This window comes from Triturus cristatus, chromosome 10, assembly GCF_964204655.1.
Source record: "Triturus cristatus chromosome 10, aTriCri1.1, whole genome shotgun sequence".
Classification (NCBI taxonomy): Eukaryota; Metazoa; Chordata; class Amphibia; order Caudata; family Salamandridae; genus Triturus; species Triturus cristatus.
The window spans coordinates 974606463-974629150 of record NC_140593.1 but is presented as its reverse complement, the minus strand read 5'-3'; the positions used below and the strand labels follow the sequence as shown (position 1 = coordinate 974629150).

The 22688-nt window shown below is 47.6% G+C and overlaps 1 protein-coding gene across 1 annotated transcript in view; it reads left to right on the top strand.

The window, feature by feature from the left end:
• Positions 1 to 22688, top strand: part of CRHR2 (corticotropin releasing hormone receptor 2) — a 1438337-nt gene that overhangs the window by 414050 nt on the left and 1001599 nt on the right. The gene's annotated exons all lie outside the window — the stretch shown is intronic.

Below are 22688 nucleotides of genomic sequence, written 5' to 3'. Positions count from 1 at the left end.
TCCTTTGTGCCTGGTTGCGTGAGGAGCTGTGGGGCCTTCCTTTCTTCCCTTTGTCTGTCTCAGCCTCCCTTCTGTTTTTGAAGGGCCTCGCTCTGTGTCTGTGCTGCTGCAGGGTGTATGCATCCCTGGTAGTGCTGGGCTTGTTGGCCGTTTGTCTGGTGGGCTCCCTTGGCCGTGTCCTATTGGGCTTCGTCTTCTCTGATCCGCTGCGGTCCGGGGTGTTGGTTGCTTTGGTACCTGTTTCCCTTCTGGGCCTTTGCATTTGGGGTCTATTTGGGGAATTTCCTTTTCGGCTTCCTTTTTGGCCTGGTCGCCTTTTTGGTGTGCTCTCCTCCATTTGGCGAGTTGGGGTTTCCCTTTGGTTGGCCTGGGTTCCCTGTTCCGGTTTTCTCTGGTTGGTGTCACCGAGCCCTAGTGGTTGCGGTCGCAGTTTCTTGCTCCATGGGTTCTGTGTTCTGATCCTGTGTGTGTCCTGGGTTGTGTGTTCTCTGTCACATATACCCTTGTTGTGTGCAGATTTAGATTCCGTATATCGGTTTCCCGATTTATGCCCTTATATAGGTACAAGTCACATTGCCCTTATTTGGACATAGAAATCCGGCCCTTATTTAGACATTGTCCGTACAAACCAAATACAGGCATGGCCACCTACATCTGTCCATCCACGTTACAACGAAATCTTGGAAAACCAGACTCTTAAGCCTTTAGGAATTTCCCTCAGTTTGAATATTGATTTCTCCAAGAACTCATTAAGTATGCATGAACATCTATTCCTTAGGTGTTCATTCATGACGTTCCTCTGCCCGACCTTTATGTCAATACTGGCATTCCTAGAAACCTTCAAGGTATAAATATACCAACACTTGCCCTGGCAAATTGCGGTTCCCGGAGGATTCGATCCAACCCAGACTACGCGGTTCGCCACGGCAAGTTTGGAAGGAGATCGAGTTCCAGCCTGATGCACTGACCTGACACTGCCATCCTCCTCGCAGAGAATCCAGCTCCAGTGCTCTCTGACATCCCTTGCGGGGGGTTAGACTATCGAGTCCAGAAAAGAGATTCCAACCTCTCTCATTCTAAGGTATCGAGCTGACTAGAACTTAGAGAAACTTTTGGCAACTCTTCGCTAAACTAAAATATAGCTAGCTATACTTAAGAAATGGCACCTACTTCAAACCTTGTACTGCACTTAGGTTAGGTACACTGGGGTAGAACAATTTAGAAGCATCAGATGAGTATCACATTTTAGCTTATGTTATTTATGTATGTATTTTGATTAATATATGTCATAGCCACAAACCATGCTATTGCAGTATTATTTTATCTTACTGCTAACCTCATACATATTGTACTTCACAGTCTCTCTTAGGATTGTAGCAATTCATATCTCTTGCATGAGAAATAAGACTGTTCAATATACCCTTTTATTGAAACGCCCGCCTCTCTATTTCTTTGCAACTCTGTAGAAACGAAGCATGCACGAGTCAAACTGTTATCTATTGTTTCCATGATTCTGAGACTGTTCCGATTCTAAAAGGAAACAAAGTTGTCATGTTTATGCGTTTGTCAGAGACTAATCCCTTCTTGTATATTCGAGAAGTTTCTAGTGACCTCTGAGTTAGCTGGCACACGCAAGTAATTAAGTTTAATATACTCGATAGAGACATACTGACCTTAGTCCTATGTCAAATCTATAGTGTATGTTATTCCAATGCGCAGAGCCTATCAGGGATATAGGAACTACACTACACCCTCACTGTTCCTTTCTTTGAGGCTGACTCCTTCCTGTCGTTGTCACCTTCTGTTGTCCTTGGTCCCTGTTTCCGGTCCTTGGTTGTATCCCTACTGGCCTGTTGTGGCTTGCTGGCCGGTTGGGCCATTGGGAGTCTTCTTCTTCTTTGTTTGGCCTCCTCGCTGTCCTCTTGTTTTGGGCTGCCTTTGTTGTTTTTTTGTTTGGCGTGTTCTCCCCTTTCCTTGTTCGCTCCGGGGGGTGCTCCTGGTGTGTGCTGGCTGCCCTCGTGGGTTGTCCTCTTCTTCGGCTTGGTCGTCTCCTGTTTGTTTTGGTGGGGTGCTTTCCTGTCTGGGTGCATTGTCTGTTGTTTCCTGCTGTTCTCCCTTTTGCTTCCCTTGGGTTGCTTGCCTTTGGTGTGGTTTCCTGGGTGTGCTTGAGGGTTTGGAAGGCCCGTTTTTCTGATTTGGTATACTCCACTTTGTAAAGAATGGGACGAGGACATACGAGACCTGGGGGTAATGCTCTATTACTTACTGGTAATCTTTATTATTCCAGGTCCTGTTGTCATCGTACCATTCATATGCCGAGCCCTCCCTCCCGGACGGCCGGCCTTCCTGTGGGAGCTTTGTTGTTCAGGCGGTATGCTGGGTAAGTGCTGGTTATGTCCTCCCACTGGGAGGGGCGGGGTTAGGGTCCCAGCATTCCTCTGGTCTTTTTTTCTGTCGGGAGATGGTTATCTTCACTTTATAATGAATAGGACAAGGACAACGGGACCCAGAGTAATAAAGATTACTGGTTAGTACTAGAGCATTCCCACTCCAAACAACAGAAGAGTAGAAAAAGTGTTGGACCTTGGAGGCATTCAACTTAGTATTCCTATTCCAGTCTTCACAACAGTAGGGAAAGAATTTGACTTTGGCTGGGCTAGATTTACTATTCCTTCTCCAGTCTAAGCAACAGTAGGGAAAGTAATTCAAATGCATTACATATAGGAAAAATCCTATTATTGTAGAAAAAATTATGAACTCTTAATTTAGACATTATTAATTAACATTAAAAATAAATACATGTATATGTATTCAAAAAATAAAAAACAATTACATTTATAAATAAAAGAGAAAGAAAAGAAAAAATCAAATTACATGCAATAAATTCAACTTCTCGAACTACCAAAAAGAAGATACAATCTTTAGTAATAGATTTAATTTCAATTAATACATAAAAACAATTAAAATAACAAATTTCATGGCATAAGCAAACTTTCACAAACACCATAAAATAAATAAAACATGGTAAAAAGTTATAAATTGTTAAAAATTACATAATTAAATACCAATTAATAAATCACAAATCACACACACAAATATATATATATTCTTCCCAACCAACCCATCCAAAAAAGTAAAACACCACAATAAAAATATATGTGAACTAGTGGGTACTACACATATAAATACTAAAATCAATAGAAAAATAAATCAACAGTGGAACAATTACATAATTATTAATAACTTAATTATCGTACATAGTAATGAAATAAGCCAAAATATAGAATTTCATTTATATATCATCCTATCCTATACTTCTACTAACAAGCAGTCTGCACCTAAAATATAAATAAAATAAATCAGTATTATACCATTTTTATAAATAATAATCAACGAAACAATTAGATAATGATAAATATGTATTTATTAACTAATTATTGCTTAATTAACTTCCCACCCTATACTCCTACAAACTCAGCAGCCCACACCTAAAATATAACTAAAATAAATCAGCAATAAACACTGTACATAATTACTAATCAATTAAATAACTAATTAAACAATAATTATTTGGTAGCTATTTGTTAATTAACTTTCCACCTCACAACCCTCCAAACTAATTAACTTGCACCTAAAATATAACTAACATAAGTCAGTATTAACAATTTACATAATTATGAATCTATTAAATAATGAATTAATAAATAATATCAATTGTTAATTAATTATTACATAATTTACTTCACAATTTACTGCCTGCAAACCCATCGTCTCCCCGTACCAAACTCTATAAATTGCTATTAACAATTGATAAAAAATTCTAAATGGCATAAAATTACAAACTATATTTTAAAAAATGAATAACAATTATACAAACAATGGCAATACATAAAATTAATATATTAACTAAAATACATTAAAATAATTACAAAACAATATTTTTTGCAACTATATTAGTAAAAATGATATTGAAAACAACAATATTCTTAAAAGCAATATTACTTACCCATAAAAATGTTATTTTTGACAGTGATATGTTTGCATCACGATATTTTGAATCATGATATTTTTTTCTGGAATTTCTGTCTCTTGATATTTTGAACTTGATGTTTACCCTCGGGCCACATTCCAGACCATTGTTATTTCACACACTGTGCCATCTCAGTTTGGACCCAGCCATATGGAGAGTCCAGCCCAACTGCCAGGCCAGGGCCTCCCTGAACCGAAACACAAGCAACAAAGTACTCTATTCACCCTAGTTAGTGCTCATCAGCCAGGATTAGCTTGGTTCCAGTGGCACAGTGTGCACAGAACCTATGTCTGGGCACCCCCGGGTCCACTTAGGGCGACACACTGACGTAGGAATAAAAGTGATGGATGGAATGCTTGGATTAATGTCAGCCACTGATGATCACTTGGGCCGCATTGCAGTCCATTGTTATTTTGCACACCATGCCACCTGAGGTTTGACAGAGCCAAATGCAAATCAGTTTTGTCCTTGTTCCAGTGGGAACAGTTCATTAACTTAAACTTCCAGGCCAGGTCCTCCCTGACCTGGAACACAAGCATCCCAGGACCATTTTCTCCCTCGTTACGTATAGCTCTGTTTCAGTGGCACAGTGTGAATGGGACCCAGATCTGGGCGTAACAACCCACTTAGGGTGACAAACTATTTTTTGCTTTTTATAGGCTTTTTTGAATACTGTAGTAAATTATGAAACATCTTGAAAGACATGGGAGTGGATGATATTATACTTTTTATCCATCAATTATACTCCCAGGTCTCTGCATGTGTTAGGTGTGGCAGCCAGGGCGAATGCACAAGATCTTTCCCTATTCTCCGTGGTGTTAGGCAGGGATGCATCCTAGCCCATTTTTTGTTTTCACTATATACCAACGGCATGGAATCAGCATTGAATCATGAGGTGACTGACGTGCCCATGGTACACAAAATATTCCTATCTTGTTATATGCTGACAACGCCATATTGGTCGCTAGGACAGGTTAAGCCCTGCAAAAACTGATAAACAACTGTGGGCCATATTCTCATGGTGCTGTCGCCAAGTTATCGGCACTTTATCGCTTCCAAAGTCACGATAAATTCATTACCCCATTCACAAGCTGGTGCAAACAGCCTATATCACCAGTTTTCCGGTGATAACATCCTCACAAAACATCGCCACAGATGACCCCGGCAACTATCGCTAATGGGATGTAGAGTAGGCGTTCCTGAGCATAAAGCCGCGACAACACCACTCCACAACATTCTCAACGACCAGCCACATCAGTGATAAGATCACAAAACAGGCAATAAGACGCGGTAGCACCAGGAAACTAACACCTCCTCTGACCTGGTGTAAAGTCGTACGACAACCGGCACCAGACAAGGGAGCACAGCCCAAAGCCAAACATGAAGAACAACAGATGCACCCAGGCAACTGAACATGCAGCCCAGAGCCCCAATGGGGCAACACCCACCGCCACCACACCCAGGATCCCACCACCCCCCGGAACCCCCCACATCCCCAGACCACCACAGAGGAAGCACGGACAAAGACAGCGGACCCACAGGAAACACACCAGCCTCACAGACTTAACACCAGAGGATGCCATTGCCCACTACAGGCTCAAAAGGACAACCATCCTCCGCATCCTGACCATCATCGCCCAACAGGCCGACAGCATCAACACAGCGTACAACCAACATCCCACCCCACACAAAGCTGCACCTGTTGGCCTCTGGTACCCCCGACCAACACCCGCCAGAGTCGGAGGAGTCTCACAGCCAGCCGCATCCAAGTCCCTCACACCTGTCCTGGGTGCCATCATCAGCCTGGTACCCTAGTATCTATAGGTCCACCATAATGCGTAGGATCCGCTGGAGACCAAGCAAGGACCATATGCCATAGCTGGATGCACACACGTGTTGGGGGTAATCCACAGCGCACATGTCCTACTTGTGCGCCCTGGCGACACAACACACAATCACTGCACCAGAAAGCACACACATTCGATCAATGTGCATGTAATAGTGGACCACCAGGGACTCTTCACCAATGTCGTCGCCAACTACCCAGCCAGTGTGCATGATTCCTTCATCCTCCGACAGTCCCTCATCAACCAGCACTACCAGGATGGCACCAAGGGAAATGCACAGCCCCTTGGCAAGTTCCAAATGAATACCCCACACACCTCAACTCCACAACCATGCAACTCACAACTCTGGCAATACACACGTCACAAAATCACATACAACATGAAAAATAACATGCCCACCCACCAGACACAACAGAACAACTTACAATGTTAACCTGGGCAAGCCGTGAACATGAGCCTTCAACGGCATGGCACCCCAGCCACACAATAGTGGATTGTGGAGAGAGGTGGGAACCAGGCATCTGCGAAGGAAGCAGGAGAACCATGATTGGGAAAGTACACAATGCCAAGAGTGGCGGCAATGTGCTGGACAGACCGCAGTATGCAGAACACACTCACATACCCATGGCGACATACACCGCTGATGTGTGGAGTGTAGTGGACAGTGGACGCAACCATGTCACCCCAGCCAGTGGGGGAATATGTGGAAATGTTGCCTGTTACGTCCCCCCCGTAAGTGTGAGCGGAGTGGGATGGCCCAGTGTAGGCCAGGGCAGTGTAGGGGTGTGAATAAAAAGCTCGTAGCCCTGGATGTGGTCCTCTACCGGAATGCTCAATGTCTCTGCCCGGGTTTCACCTCTCAACCCACCACAAGGCTGACGCCATCCACCTGGGCGGAGTTGCCTGCAATCCTGTGCGCCTGCCGTACCCCGGCCCACTGGACCCTGAACCCGTCAGGCCTGCCCCTGCACAGCCAGGTCACACTGATCACCTGCCGACACCGGCGTGTTGCAAGAAGGGCCCACCACGTGCCGGCTCAAGCTCCAAGCCCGTGGCCCACGACCCTGGCGGCCTCTCAGACCATCACGGCCTCAATGACACAGGCCCGCTTTACTCCTTTCTCGATGACGTACTCTACTGCTGCACCCGACCTACACTATGGTCAAGTGGGTCACACATTTGGAACTGAGTCTTAATTACACGATGGCAGAGTACATATGTTTATTGCAGATCTTATGTCAGTGTACTCCCTTCGATGTGGTGCCATCAACTCTGTGCATGGCATTCCTATGAGACATGTCTGTTGTCCCCTGGTGACTACTGCCTTCTGCAAAAACAACAGTTGGTGGACAGAATGCAGAACAATGTCATACATTCACCCCAGTACAGAGATATGGGCCTAAATCCATCGTTTTTTTGCTCACCATGCCGTTCCAGTTTGAACCCAGCCATATGCTAATCAGTCTTGACCCTGTGCCTCATGGGAACAGTCCAGCCCGAACTGCCAAGCCAGGTCCTCCCTGGACTGGAAACAAGCATCCTAGGACCGGTTTCAGGGTTTCACCCCTCTTCAGCCAGGATAGCTTGATTCCAGTGGCATGGAGAGCACGGGACTACACTACGGACAAGTAGGTTACAGAGTTTTGATTTAGCAATGGCAGAGTTCATATCAGTGTACCGGCATCATCGCAGACTGCATCCCCTCCCAGCACCGGTGCCACTAAGTCTGTTCCCTGACATTCATGGACACACTCTGGTTGAACTTTGGTGGCGTCTGAGTCCATGGACTGGGGGTTAGTTTTCATCCTAATGTAGCTGATGCCTAATTGGTGTTGGCAACAAAGCTGTCGCTTTCCACTCCCCCATTTTCTGCTTCCGGATAACATCAAACCTCTGCGTCATGCCCTGGAGGACACCTTCCACTGTCCTCCGCAACCCTCCGCCACATACACCTCGGACATTGATGATGACCCGCTCAGCTTGCGTGGCCCATCTGACTGCACCGCAAGACACCGTTCCGTGGCGGGGTGCCTGTGCTGGCCGCTGTCCATCCGGGGCCACTAACTATGTGCTGGTCAGGTCCGGGACCCCTTCTTCTGAGATATTGGATGGCCTCTGAGGCAATGGCCTTGGGGTCATCAACGCCATGTGTCTGTGGCCCTGTGCTGTCCGCAGCCTCCGGCCTCAACTGGATTCAAGCAAGCCTGGCTGAAGACGGCTGAAATGCCAGAAACCGGTCCTAGGAAGCTTGTTTCCGGTCCAGGGAAGGCATGGCTTGGCAGTTCGGGCTGGACTGTTCCCATGAGGCACAGGGTCAGACTGATTTGCATATGGCCATGTCTGAACTGGGGTGGCAGAGTGGGCTAAAGAACGGTGATGGATCAAACCCAGATCTGTTGACTGGGTGTGAGTGTTTGATTGGTTCTGATGCTCCGTCCATCACCACCCCCTTTTGTACCGCTTTTTTCGCCATAAGTTGGCAGGGTATGCTCAGACGTGAGTCCCTTGCTCACTTTGCCACTGGATTCAAGCAAGCCTGGCTGAAGACGGCTGAAATGCCAGAAACCGGTCCTAGGAAGCTTGTTTCCGGTCCAGGGAAGGCATGGCTTGGCAGTTCGGGCTGGACTGTTCCCATGAGGCACAGGGTCAGACTGATTTGCATATGGCCATGTCTGAACTGGGGTGGCAGAGTGGGCTAAAGAACGGTGATGGATCAAACCCAGATCTGTTGACTGGGTGTGAGTCTTTGATTGGTTCTGATGCTCCGTCCATCACCACCCCCTTTTGTACCGCTTTGTTCGCCATCAGTTGGCAGGGTATGCTCAGACGTGAGTCCCTTGCTCACTTTGCCACTGGATTCAAGCAAGCCTGGCTGAAGACGGCTGAAATGCCAGAAACCGGTCCTAGGAAGCTTGTTTCCGGTCCAGGGAAGGCATGGCTTGGCAGTTCGGGCTGGACTGTTCCCATGAGGCACAGGGTCAGACTGATTTGCATATGGCCATGTCTGAACTGGGGTGGCAGAGTGGGCTAAAGAACGGTGATGGATCAAACCCAGATCTGTTGACTGGGTGTGAGTGTTTGATTGGTTCTGATGCTCCGTCCATCACCACCCCCTTTTGTACCGCTTTGTTCGCCATAAGTTGGCAGGGTATGCTCAGACGTGAGTCCCTTGCTCACTTTGCCACTGGATTCAAGCAAGCCTGGCTGAAGACGGCTGAAATGCCAGAAACCGGTCCTAGGAAGCTTGTTTCCGGTCCAGGGAAGGCATAACTTGGCAGTTCGGGCTGGACTGTTCCCATGAGGCACAGGGTCAGACTGATTTGCATATGGCCATGTCTGAACTGGGGTGGCAGAGTGGGCTAAAGAACGGTGATGGATCAAACCCAGATCTGTTGACTGGGTGTGAGTGTTTGATTGGTTCTGATGCTCCGTCCATCACCACCCCCTTTTGTACCGCTTTGTTCGCCATAAGTTGGCAGGGTATGCTCAGACGTGAGTCCCTTGCTCACTTTGCCACTGGATTCAAGCAAGCCTGGCTGAAGACGGCTGAAATGCCAGAAACCGGTCCTAGGAAGCTTGTTTCCGGTCCAGGGAAGGCATGGCTTGGCAGTTCAGGCTGGACTGTTCCCATGAGGCACAGGGTCAGACTGATTTGCATATGGCCATGTCTGAACTGGGGTGGCAGAGTGGGCTAAAGAACGGTGATGGATCAAACCCAGATCTGTTGACTGGGTGTGAGTGTTTGATTGGTTCTGATGCTCCGTCCATCACCACCCCCTTTTGTACCGCTTGGTTCGCCATAAGTTGGCAGGGTATGCTCAGACGTGAGTCCCTTGCTCACTTTGCCACTGGATTCAAGCAAGCCTGGCTGAAGACGGCTGAAATGCCAGAAACCGGTCCTAGGAAGCTTGTTTCCGGTCCAGGGAAGGCATGGCTTGGCAGTTCGGGCTGGACTGTTCCCATGAGGCACAGGGTCAGACTGATTTGCATATGGCCATGTCTGAACTGGGGTGGCAGAGTGGGCTAAAGAACGGTGATGGATCAAACCCAGATCTGTTGACTGGGTGTGAGTGTTTGATTGGTTCTGATGCTCCGTCCATCACCACCCCCTTTTGTACCGCTTTGTTCGCCATAAGTTGGCAGGGTATGCTCAGACGTGAGTCCCTTGCTCACTTTGCCACTGGATTCAAGCAAGCCTGGCTGAAGACGGCTGAAATGCCAGAAACCGGTCCTAGGAAGCTTGTTTCCGGTCCAGGGAAGGCATGGCTTGGCAGTTCGGGCTGGACTGTTCCCATGAGGCACAGGGTCAGACTGATTTGCATATGGCCATGTCTGAACTGGGGTGGCAGAGTGGGCTAAAGAACGGTGATGGATCAAACCCAGATCTGTTGACTGGGTGTGAGTGTTTGATTGGTTCTGATGCTCCGTCCATCACCACCCCCTTTTGTACCGCTCCGGCCTCAACTGTGGCACACCAGGGCCCACACGTCAAATCAAGCCCTGACCGGCCCGGACGTCGCATCACCGCAGGAGGCACACACCACCACCACAAGGACCAACTCCAAACGCCAACTGCCAGTGCTGAAACGGTTGTACTGGCAGACTGACGGAGATTCTCGCACATGTTGTGGATGCCATCTCCTGCCTGGTCCCCTGCTCAGCACTGCAGGTGCCACTAAATCAGTGCACCACGAATCATCTTCCATTATTGTTTTGGTTATGTGCTGTGGACAGCCCATGCTGCAATGTCACCTCAGGCAGTGTGGGAGACCAGGGATGACGAATGAGGAAGGTGTGACACCCCCCCCTGTAGCAACCCGAAGGGACACAATTCTAGCAATTTCTTCACATGAGCGTGCACATCTCTGGTGCCCCAACCTCAGTGCACTGCAACTCACGGACACTTCTGTTTGCATGTTGGGTGTCCTGTGTCCTTGCTCCGGTTCCCTCCATGTTTCTCAGCAGTTGACTCTTATTATGCAGTTGTTTTCTGTTTCCATTGCACTGGTGTCCACTGTTCAAGTTGTTGCCAGCACCAAGCACTCCGTGTGGGCTGGATTATACTCACCCCACACACATCCAGCACAGGCGTCACTGTACATGTGGCCCTGCAAATAAAGGAGCCTGGTGCATGTGCCCAAAGCCAGTTCTACATGATATATGTGTGTGTCCCTGTGGTCTTGTTGTATGTATGATGGCCCTATGACATTGCATTGTGCTGTGTACAGCGGACGAAGACATGTCACCGCAGGCAGCGGGTCGGAGCTTGGACATGTCGCTTTGTCATCAGCCACTCGATACGATAAGAGGGGTGTACTGGGCCGTCGTATGCAGAACCAACGTGGGTGTGTGACTGATATATGCGTGCCCCTGGGCGTGGTTCTGTGCTGGGAATGTGCATCTGCATGTGTCTCTGTCGCAGTGTAGGTCTCCTTTGTGGGGTGTAGGTGGTCCCTGATGGGACTTAGACACCCACGTATGTGGTCCAGTTCAGCTTCCATGAGCTCTGAGCCCACCCGCACCTGTTCGGTCACCTCCTTTTGGCATTCTGACAGCTGGCATTGGAATGTGATGTGTGCCTAGGTGGAGTGTTGGGAGCCAGCCGTGGTTGCGGGTGCGTCCTGCTGTGTGGTCTATGTGGGGGCTGGGGTCTTCTCTATGTAGCTTGGCTGCCATGCTCCTGGGGGTGGTTTGCCTGTGATGTTCATGAGCTGGTGTAGGGCATCGGAGTCGAAGGTGTGGTGATCGTCTCGGGCATCACTGCTGGGTTATCTAGTCTGACCTGCAGGAGGTGTTTTTTGTCCCGCTGCAATGTGAAGGGGAGATGCATGTTGACATGTATGTTGGCGCATTGTTCAGGTTGCCATGCAGACTGTGTGACAATGTACATTGTGACTGTTTGGGCAGGGATGGCAATTTGAGGGGGACAGTGGACATTTGGACTACGTGACAGATGTGAGGTTGAACACGTACATATGCATCTCACAGTTTCCTGCTCTGTTCAATGTGAGTGGCCTGTTTCTGCCCAGGTGCAGACCCAGTTATGTCCCCAATTTTGCAGTGTCGATATTGCACTTGGTGCCACATTGTCATGGGATGTGCTGTGATTGCTTTGTGTTTGTGCATTGTCATGGGATGTGCTGTGATTGCATTGTGGTTGTGCAGTGTGCTACACATCGTCGTGCATGTGTGCCATTGTGCCCATCTTCCCCGGTCCCCCCAGTCCCCCCAGTCCCTGGTCGTTACTCACCCTGTTGTTGTTGTCAGGTCCTCTCGGCTGTGTCCGTACTCCCACCACCTTGCACTGTCTTCACACTGATGACTGGCCTCCATTTCCTCCTGCTCCTCCTGTGGCGCAGGGCTCCCACCTCCTGTCGCCGTTGCTGCCTTCCTGTTGGTGGCGTCTTGGTGCCTGGTTAGGGTTTTCACATCATGCCAGCACCTCTTGGCCTCCTCCATTGGCCTCCTCAACACTCCGGCTGCATTCCAGGTAGGCTGATTGTGGGTCAGTTGATGGTAGTGGTCTGTCACCTCAGTGATGCTGGTCTTGTTTTCCTGCGGACTGCACCCCGTCTTCCTCTTCCTCTTCTCCCTGGCCTTCCCGACCCCGTTGTACCTTGCTGGTCTGTGGGGCATGTGAGGCTCATGTTGAATTGTCAGAATTGGAATCTGAATCACTATTTTTTGAATCACTTAGTTGTATAGAAACCTCTATAGCAGACCTCACATTTTACTCAAAAGAGCATAGGGATAAATATAGATACTTATTAAACTGTAATAAAACCATGGTGGCATTATATTTGGGCCTTCCATCTGCCCTTGGGGAAGCAAATGCATATCTGGTGTCTGTGACGAATCCCCAACACCGATATGTACTCTTGAGATTTAGACTAAATCTGATCCCTTGTATGTTGGGCTTCCCATCAGGGTCATACTCAATTAATGATCTTCCAGTATGTCCCTGTGATAGCATTTCCATTCAATCTAACCTCCATTTTATATTTTCCTGCAAATGTTATACTTGTGCGCGGTAAAAGTATATTCGCCCACTGTTTTTTAAATATACGTTTGTACAATGTCACCCAGCTTTGTTTTTTTCTCCAAACGCTCCCTGACCCTTATGTAAATTTCTCTGTTGCATCCTAACTATGCCTGGTTTTATCAAAAAGAAGATTGTTGAGTTCATAACTGTATTCCAATTGTCCGTGGGACTGTTCTGCATGTTATAGTATCTATAATGTGAATTGAGGTCGCCTTGACCTGCTCCTTTTTATATAAAACTATTCGGTTATAGCTGGAGTCAGTGGATGGTAGATAAATCGGTCCGTTGTCTGCAATCCAACTTGTCTCCGCACCACACTAATCACCTTATGATATATTGAATAAACTTACCATGTTTTTAACCAGTGTTTTATCTAAAGTTTTGACATGGTTCCTATCTGTGTTTTATTTGTGTCTTATTTTATGTTTTATTTAAATGTCATAGGAGTGTTCCATGACTTTAAAATATGTATTTTATGAATTTCTGTACTTTTATGATCTTAATGCATAAGATTGAATAAAGTTATTTTGATTGATTGATTGAGTATTGTAGTTTTTTTTGTAGACTTTACATTGCTCGATAGGCCAGTCCAACTCTGTTGAGTAAAACATCTCCATCTTCAATGCTCCGTCAGCACGGGTGATTTTCAAGGTCCATTCGTGATGCCCTTCCTCCCTCCTCCCTCCTGATCTTTAATATATACCTGATGCATCTCATGGATATGTGACTGGACCACCAAGTGTGCTTTCACTCATACTTAGAAGGCATGGAAGACAGGCAGATGTCAAAGAAACTATAAGCTGTGAATGTCAGTATCAGCAACAGCAATAAATCTAAACAGCATATCAATGGATACGAATGTACTTCCAGTGAGAATTAAGTTGTTGTGTTAGGACCTTAGTTTACCAAATGAAAAATACCAGGAGAATATGTTCTACAAAAAATACAGTAAAGGAATTACTTAGTCCTAGTCATCCTAAGGATGTGCATACATAGCATACTTATGTGTGTTTGTATACAATATCGCAGTACAAACTCGTTTTATAAGCACCTAAACAAACCGGGTCGTCCTGTTTTTTTGTTATCTTCTTCATATTATCAAGGAAGTAAATATCTTCTAGCCCTTGTTGTTTCCAAAGAAAACCTGGGAACTGGTAAATGGTAAAATAATTGAAAAGACCCTTGTCCGAACAGCAGTTACTGGCCTCCCTGGGAGTATAAGATCTGCGGGTCTGTTTTATTTCACCATAAGATTACTAAAAGTAGATAAATTCTCTGGTTGAAAGTCTGAGGAAAACTCATGAAACTGCCAGGTGGATTCGAACCCAGGATTACTAATTCCCCAGGTAATTCATGAATTTTATTGGATCTTCAGAGTCCAACGCTTAATGCTATGGATTTGCACATGGTATTAGTAACTCTATGGGGCAAATTATCAAGGGCAATATCGCCACTTTTTGCTGAAAAAGCGGCAATATTTTAATCGCCCTATTAACAATCCTGCTCTAACAGGCGTTAGCGCAGGATTACAGACGTTAGCTGTCATTTCTTTTCCACTTTGCATGTCAGCGATATATATCGCTAATGACATGCAAAGTAGGCGTTCCTGACTGATACGTCATGGAAACACTCGCAAACACAACTTTGCTCTATTATCAATGCGGCCCCAGAACTGCGAAGCGATAAAAAAAGCTGCGATAACCGCGGTTATCGCCGGTAATTAACGTCTGCAAAAATCCTGACTTGCCTATCTGTATCATGGGAGGTGGATTGTACGGCTAAGTCCACATCTCCCTATCAATAAGAATTCCCCTATCGCTGCAGGTTTATCGCTGGATTCCCATCGATAATCCCGCATTTCGCCGCTATTGCCGGATTTTTAATCGCCTTGGAGATATGCGTTGATAATAATGCGATATCTCTGCGATTTAATCCAGCAATAGCCAGCGTTGGCCAAAATCGCGCAAAGCGGGAAATGCGAGATTTATCGCGTTTCCTTGATAATATGCCCCTATATGTGGAGAAATATTGATCCGTTTCTTGCCCACGCGAATGACGGCCTATATGCACTTTCCTACAGAAATGCTGATGTATTTAGATATGGAGAAAAATAGTCGCATACTCCTTCGATGTAGTATATAAAATGTATAAACTCAATCCTTGGAAATTGAAAGAGTATGAAATAAATGTAGCAATGCTTGCACTAAAACGTATTCAATATTTTGGTGAGTGAGCTGTGATTTCCTTAAATTCCTTGCAAGCTGCTCTATGCATAAAATGTCAGTTTAATCAAACTGCGCCAACGAACATGAAATGTTCTTTCATGTGTTTGCCAATTTATGTTTGCATATTTTCGGATTCTATTATGGTAGATCTCCCTTTTACAAAGTTCTAAAACTGGAGCATTTGCCGCAGTGCTTTTATCTGATGTCCGTATTGATGTCGAACTTCATAAAGTATTTCAAAGGTATATTACTTAAAGATTAAGATTAAAGTGGATATTGATGGAAGAGAGCAGACAATCATTTGCACTGTTGGCGTTAGAGCAGAAGCATTAATTGAGCCATCCTCCATCTTGAAGTGTGGATTATAGTGAAACGGAAACTCACGACACCACAGTTAATGTCATCTTTTCAGTTGACAGCCACAGAGAAGCAATCGACTGAATATGAGAAAAAAACATATTTTTCACATGCTTGGGCGTGCTTCCTACGAGACGTTACCTCATCAAGAATATTTCCTTGAACTGTCAGTCCTTTTTGTTATCAATTTGACTTACTCAGAAAGTAGTTTTCACTTTGAAAAGGAGTGAAATTGTATGAGGCTGAGTTGCATCTACAACGTGTATTTTGATCCTATATCTTCATGATCCATCTCCTGCTTGGATTTGAGACTGTGTCTGATCACAGCGCCTGTTTCGTAGCCTGATCATTCTGCCCCGTTAGAGAGAGCATGCAGTTCTGTTTTTTCTACTTCTATAGTAACGTCACTGATGTTGAAGTCCTAGTCTGAGAGTGGATACAGCTCCTGTGGCAGAGGTTCTGAGACGCTACCATATAAAATATGGATTTCTATGGATGTGGCACTTACATGCATGGGTGGTAAAGTTACTGCCATTTGGCACGACAACAGATGCTCAGCAGAGCCACTTCTTTCAAACCGATTTTAAATGCTCTATGGAGGCAGCCACTGATTCTACAAGGATTGTTAAACAGATTTATTTGAGGATAGGTGGAGAGGTGTGGTGCAGGCAGCGGCCAGGGCAGCTGACTTCGGGGGCACAGGGTTCACGGTTCGATCCCCTGCTCCTGTGGCAGCTCAGCTCAGCACCATGTGACTCTGGGCAATAGCACTCTTAATTTCCACGACGACCCCCAGCACCTTAAGACCCACAAGGGTGAGTAGTTTGCGCTTTACAAACCAAATACGGATATTCCTCTTGTAAATGAGAGACTGCCTTTTGGGCTGGAGAGGCACAGGACAAAGAAGCACAAGGTAGATTCGTCAAGAGGCGGTCTGCATTTTGCACCAACATGAGTTTTTGAAGGAGGCAAGGACTATTTTAAAAACTTTATTTATTACATTTTTCAAACGTATCCCCATCCTTTTGTTTCCAGTTGGTGGCATAGTCGAAAGTACATATCAACATTGCATGTGTATCTATGACATGGTGGAGGATTTAACATCATACATATGTACTGCAACAACAATTCTCAACATTATTTTTTGCTGTTACTATCAGAACCATCATTCTGACCACTTCCATTTCCCATTGGGGAGGCAAGGACTTTTGGGGGAATAAATGGCAACTTTCTTGGGGGGGGGGGGCTCAGATCGGGCCCCTCTCCCACTGCGTCGCCCTGGTCGCTCCTCCCCTTAAACAGTTCACCGTCAGTGAGTGCCTAACATCGCGCATGTGATCCCATCAGCATTCATCACACAGCTTGTTCCAGCACATGGGTAAAACGGGCCACTGTATCCTTGAGACATCCAGGAGTAAATCGGTTTCAGTCCTTTTGAGTCTGGAAGCAGTTTCGGTTTCATCCATAGAGCTGGTCCAAAGACAGAAAACCTCCTACTAAATCACTCCAATCCACCCTCATATAAAATGGCAAGACTCCAGAGGTAAACAGGTTTCCCTGTGAAAATAACCCTACAATATCTGTGTTTTTTTGTATTCGTTTGTGTAATAGTTTACAAATGTAAACTGTAACAAACTGAGCATTTTACTACCTTTATTGTATCCCATTTAGATAAAACATCCCCCTGTTTTTCCTCAATAACTCTGAGTAACAGTCCATACTTTTGCCTGTTATTATTAGTAATAGTAGTAGCAGTAGTAGTACTAGAAGTAGTAGTAGTAGTATCAATAATAATAATAGTAGCTTTTAATGATTATTTATACCATAAAGACGATACATTCTTAGCATTGTAAAAAACAGTTGTATTTTTTACCCAGTATCACTCCAAGGACTCTTGACGTTTTTGCAAGTCTTTGGTCTTTGAGCTCAGAAACCTGGGCGTATAACGCCAGCAGATGTTTGTACATGGTACAATTTGATGTTTTGCTACCAAATAGACAATACTCTTAAGTAGACAATAGTGTGAAGGTTAAATACAGCCTTACTATGTTACAAACCGGGGTCCTATTTACTCTATTAAATGCATTGGAAAAATCCCCAAGAGCCTAATAAATACACTGCATTTGATGGGAAGGCTTTTGAGTAGTAATATAATAGTAAAACATTTTTATAATAATAATTTGTTTTTATATCATTTTTAATACTGTTCTTTTGGGGTTTCTCAGTATTGTAGCTAACAGTGTTACTGTTAGACAATAGAGGTGCCGATTCCGATCCTGGAAAAACCGGGTACGAACCGTCGGTCGGAGGGTTTTCTCTGTCCGACTCGTACCCGGTAAAATAACCCTACAAACTTGCAAGGACGATTCGTACGGAAACACCATTTCCGTACGAGTCGGAAAAAACACCGACCGACTGTAAAAACACATACCAATGTGATCCGGGACAGCGCCGACGTGACGTCGGGACGCATGCAGGCTGCATTTCACGAACCAGGAAATACGAATCGTACCAACACCAGTCCGGACGGCAATATTTTTACGGCACCCAAAAAGTGCCGGAAAAGCAAAGTACGGCGCGATGCGAGCGGAATTGGGGGCCCGGTATGCGCCGAACCCCCCCCAGACCCCGCGGATGTACGTGCCGTACCCCCACCCGTGTATGTACACCCGTGTATGTACGAGTCGTACCCCCACCCGTGTATGTACACCCGTGTATGTACGAGTCGTACCCCCACCTGTGTATGTACGAGTCGTACCCCCACCCGTGTATGTACACCCGTGTATGTACGAGTCGTACCCCCACCTGTGTATGTACACCCGTGTATGTACGAGTCGTACCCCCACCTGTGTATGTACACCCGCGCTGGGGGTACGCACCGTACATACACGGGTGGGGGTACGACTCGTACATACACGGGTGTACATACACAGGTGGGGGTACGACTCGTACATACACAGGTGTACATACACAGGTGGGGGTTCGACTCGTACATACACTGGTGTACATACACGGGTGGGGGTACGACTCGTACATACACGGGTGTACATACACAGGTGGGGGTACGACTCGTACATACACGGGTGTACATACACGGGTGGGGGTTCGACTCGTACATACACGGGTGTACATAGACGGGTGGGGGTACGACTCGTACATACACAGGGGTACATACACAGGTGGGGGTACGACTCGTACATACACGGGTGTACATACACGGGTGGGGGTTCGACTCGTACATACACGGGTGTACATACACGGGTGGGGGTACGACTCGTACATACACGGGTGTACATACACAGGTGGGGGTACGACTCGTACATACACGGGTGTACATACACGGGTGGGGGTACGGCACGTACATCCGCAGGGTCTGGGGGGGGGGTTCGGCACGTATGCGGGCACATGTCTCCATGGTGATTCACTCGCTGCTTCCGCCTTGAGTGATCGCTCCCCTCGCTGCTCCTCACAGCGTGGTATCGTATTGCTGCATTGTAACCAAGTTGTGATATCTGCATAGCTCCATTTTTAGTAAGCTTCGTAATTTCATAGCGCTATTATCCCACAGCGCTTACATTGCTTTGATTGCATTGTTGTGTGTGATTTCCCCCGGCGCCCTGCTCTGACCTCCCCTCCATTTTGATCCTGCTGTTGTTGTGTTCCCCTGAGCCCGCCACGCCTCCCAGCTGAGCCGCCCTCCCACAAGCACCCAAAAGCATTCCCCAAACCTCGCAGCGCTGTGATTCACTCGCTGCTTCCGCCTTGAGTGATCGCTCCCCTCGCTGCTCCTCACAGCGTGGTATCGTATTGCTGCATTGTAACCAAGTTGTGATATCTGCATAGCTCCATTTTTAGTAAGCTTCGTAATTTCATAGCGCTATTATCCCACAGCGCTTACATTGCTTTGATTGCATTGTTGTGTGTGATTTCCCCCGGCGCCCTGCTCTGACCTCCCCTCCATTTTGATCCTGCTGTTGTTGTGTTCCCCTGAGCCCGCCACGCCTCCCAGCTGAGCCGCCCTCCCACAAGCACCCAAAAGCATTCCCCAAACCTCGCAGCGCTGTGATTCACTCGCTGCTTCCGCCTTGAGTGATCGCTCCCCTCGCTGCTCCTCACAGCGTGGTATCGTATTGCTGCATTGTAACCAAGTTGTGATATCTGCATAGCTCCATTTTTAGTAAGCTTCGTAATTTCATAGCGCTATTATCCCACAGCGCTTACATTGCTTTGATTGCATTGTTGTGTGTGATTTCCCCCGGCGCCCTGCTCTGACCTCCCCTCCATTTTGATCCTGCTGTTGTTGTGTTCCCCTGAGCCCGCCACGCCTCCCAGCTGAGCCGCCCTCCCACAAGCACCCAAAAGCATTCCCCAAACCTCGCAGCGCTGTGATTCACTCGCTGCTTCCGCCTTGAGTGATCGCTCCCCTCGCTGCTCCTCACAGCGTGGTATCGTATTGCTGCATTGTAACCAAGTTGTGATATCTGCATAGCTCCATTTTTAGTAAGCTTCGTAATTTCATAGCGCTATTATCCCACAGCGCTTACATTGCTTTGATTGCATTGTTGTGTGTGATTTCCCCCGGCGCCCTGCTCTGACCTCCCCTCCATTTTGATCCTGCTGTTGTTGTGTTCCCCTGAGCCCGCCACGCCTCCCAGCTGAGCCGCCCTCGCCCCTCCCCCTCCGCTATCCATATATGACAGTAGTTCCCGCGCGCAGCGTCCACGCGCAGCGTCCGCGCCCAACCCGCGCCGAAGGTGCGCCAAAGGTAAGCCCGTCTACGCCCGTCCGCGCCTGGACCGCGCCCAGCGCCAGACCCCCTGCCCCTCGAGCTGCCCAGCCCTCCCGCATTACCTACGATGCCGCCTCCCTCCTAGCCCTCGACCCCGGTCGCACCCCCAACTGCGTCCTTGCCGCTCCTGGACACACCCATGGCCCTTTCTCCTGCTACTCCTGCAAATTCAGCGGCACCGACAACATCTCTGCTACGTCCACACCACAGATTCCCGACCCCAACCACCTACAATGCATCCTTCTCAACACCCGATCGGTCCATAGGCATGCCATTGACCTATGGAATCTACTAGACACCATTTCCCCGGACATCGCCTTCCTTACGGAAACATGGATGAATGCTTCCTCCGCACCAGACATCACCATTGCCATCCCTGAAGACTATAAGATCACCCGCAAAGACCGTACCAGCCACACAGGAGGAGGAATCGCCATCGTCCACAAGAAATCTATCCGCATCTCAACCAGCTCTGACGTCAATCTCGCCAACTCCGAACATCTTCACTTCCAGATCCACATCGACCCCAAAACAACACTCAGAGGCACTCTCCTCTACAGACCACCAGGACCCCGCGCAAAATTCAGTGAAGACATCACGGACTTCATCACCCCACACGCGCTCCCCTCCAAAGATTACATCCTTCTGGGAGACCTCAACTTTCACCTTGAAAAGACCAACGACCACAACACCTCCACCCTCGTGGACAACCTCGCCAACCTCGGACTTAAACAACTAGTCACTTCCCCCACCCACATCGCAGGTCACACACTCGACCCCATCTTCACATCCAGCAATCATATCTCCTTCTGCCACACTACGGATCTCCTCTGGACCGACCACAGCTGCGTTCACTTCATCTACAACAAGCCGAAACCCATCATCCACTCCCAACCTACCCTGCAAAGAAACTGGAACAAAATCACCACGGACCAAATCTCCGCATCGCTCCTTCGAAACTCCCCAGCCCTCTCTTCTAACGCCAACGAAGCCGCCGCCAACCTCACCCTATGGTTATCCAACACCGCCGACACCTTAGCTTCACTGAAAAAATGTCAAAGCAAACCTGGCAGCAAGAAAGCCTCATGGTTCAACGATGATCTCAAGAAGTCCAAGAAACTCTGCCGCTCCCTTGAAAAGGCCTGGAAAAAAGACCCAACCACCAGCACCAAGGACGCCTTCAAAAGCGCCACCCGCACCCACCACCAACTGATCCGAAAAGCCAAGAAAACAGCTTTCAAGGATCGACTTGACAACAACGCCCACAACAGCAAGGAACTTTTCAACATCGTCAAGGAATTTTCCAATCCCTCGGCCAACTCCAACGACATCACCCCCTCTCAAACCCTCTGCGACTCCCTAGCCTCTTTTTTCCACAACAAGATTGCAGACATCCACAACAGCTTTGACAACCAACCCGGAAACCAACCGACCCTACCATCTGCTGACCACCTTCCCCCCGTGAACACCCTTAACGCTTGGAACCCAATCTCCACTGAGGACACCATCCGCCTGATGAATTCCATCCACTCAGGATCCCCCACAGACCCATGCCCCCACCACATCTTCAACAAAGCAGACTCCGTCATAGCACCGCACCTCCGAGACGTCATCAACTGCTCCTTCAACTCCGCTACCTTCCCAGAAGACTGGAAACACGCCGAACTCACTGCCCTTCTGAAAAAACCAACAGCGGACCCCACCGAACTCAAAAATTACCGCCCCATCTCGCTTCTTCCATTCCCGGCCAAAGTCATCGAGAAAGCCGTCAACAACCAGCTCGCCGCTTTCCTCGAAGCCAACAAATCCCTCGACTCCTCACAGTCCGGCTTCCGAGCCAAACACAGCACTGAGACCGCCCTCATCGCAGCAACAGACGACATTCGAACTCTACTGGACAACGGAGACACAGTCGCCCTCATCCTCCTCGACCTCTCTGCAGCATTCGATACAGTCTGCCACAGCACCCTTCTACAACGCCTCAATAACATCGGAATCCAAGGAAAAGCACTTGAATGGATCACCTCGTTCCTCACCGGAAGAACCCAGAGAGTCCGCCTTCCTCCATTCAAGTCCGAGGCCTCTGAAGTCATCTGCGGCGTCCCTCAAGGATCCTCACTCAGTCCCACCCTCTTCAACGTATACATGAGCCCCCTCGCGGCCATCGCACGCCGACACAACCTCAACATCATCTCCTACGCGGACGACACTCAACTAATCCTTTCTCTCACCAATGACCCTAGCACCGCCAAAACTAACCTACACGAAGGAATGAAAGAAGTTGCCGAATGGATGAAACAAAGCCGTCTGAAACTGAACTCAGACAAAACTGAAGTCCTCATCTTAGGTACATCCCCCTCTGCATGGGACGATTCCTGGTGGCCTGAAGCCCTCGGAA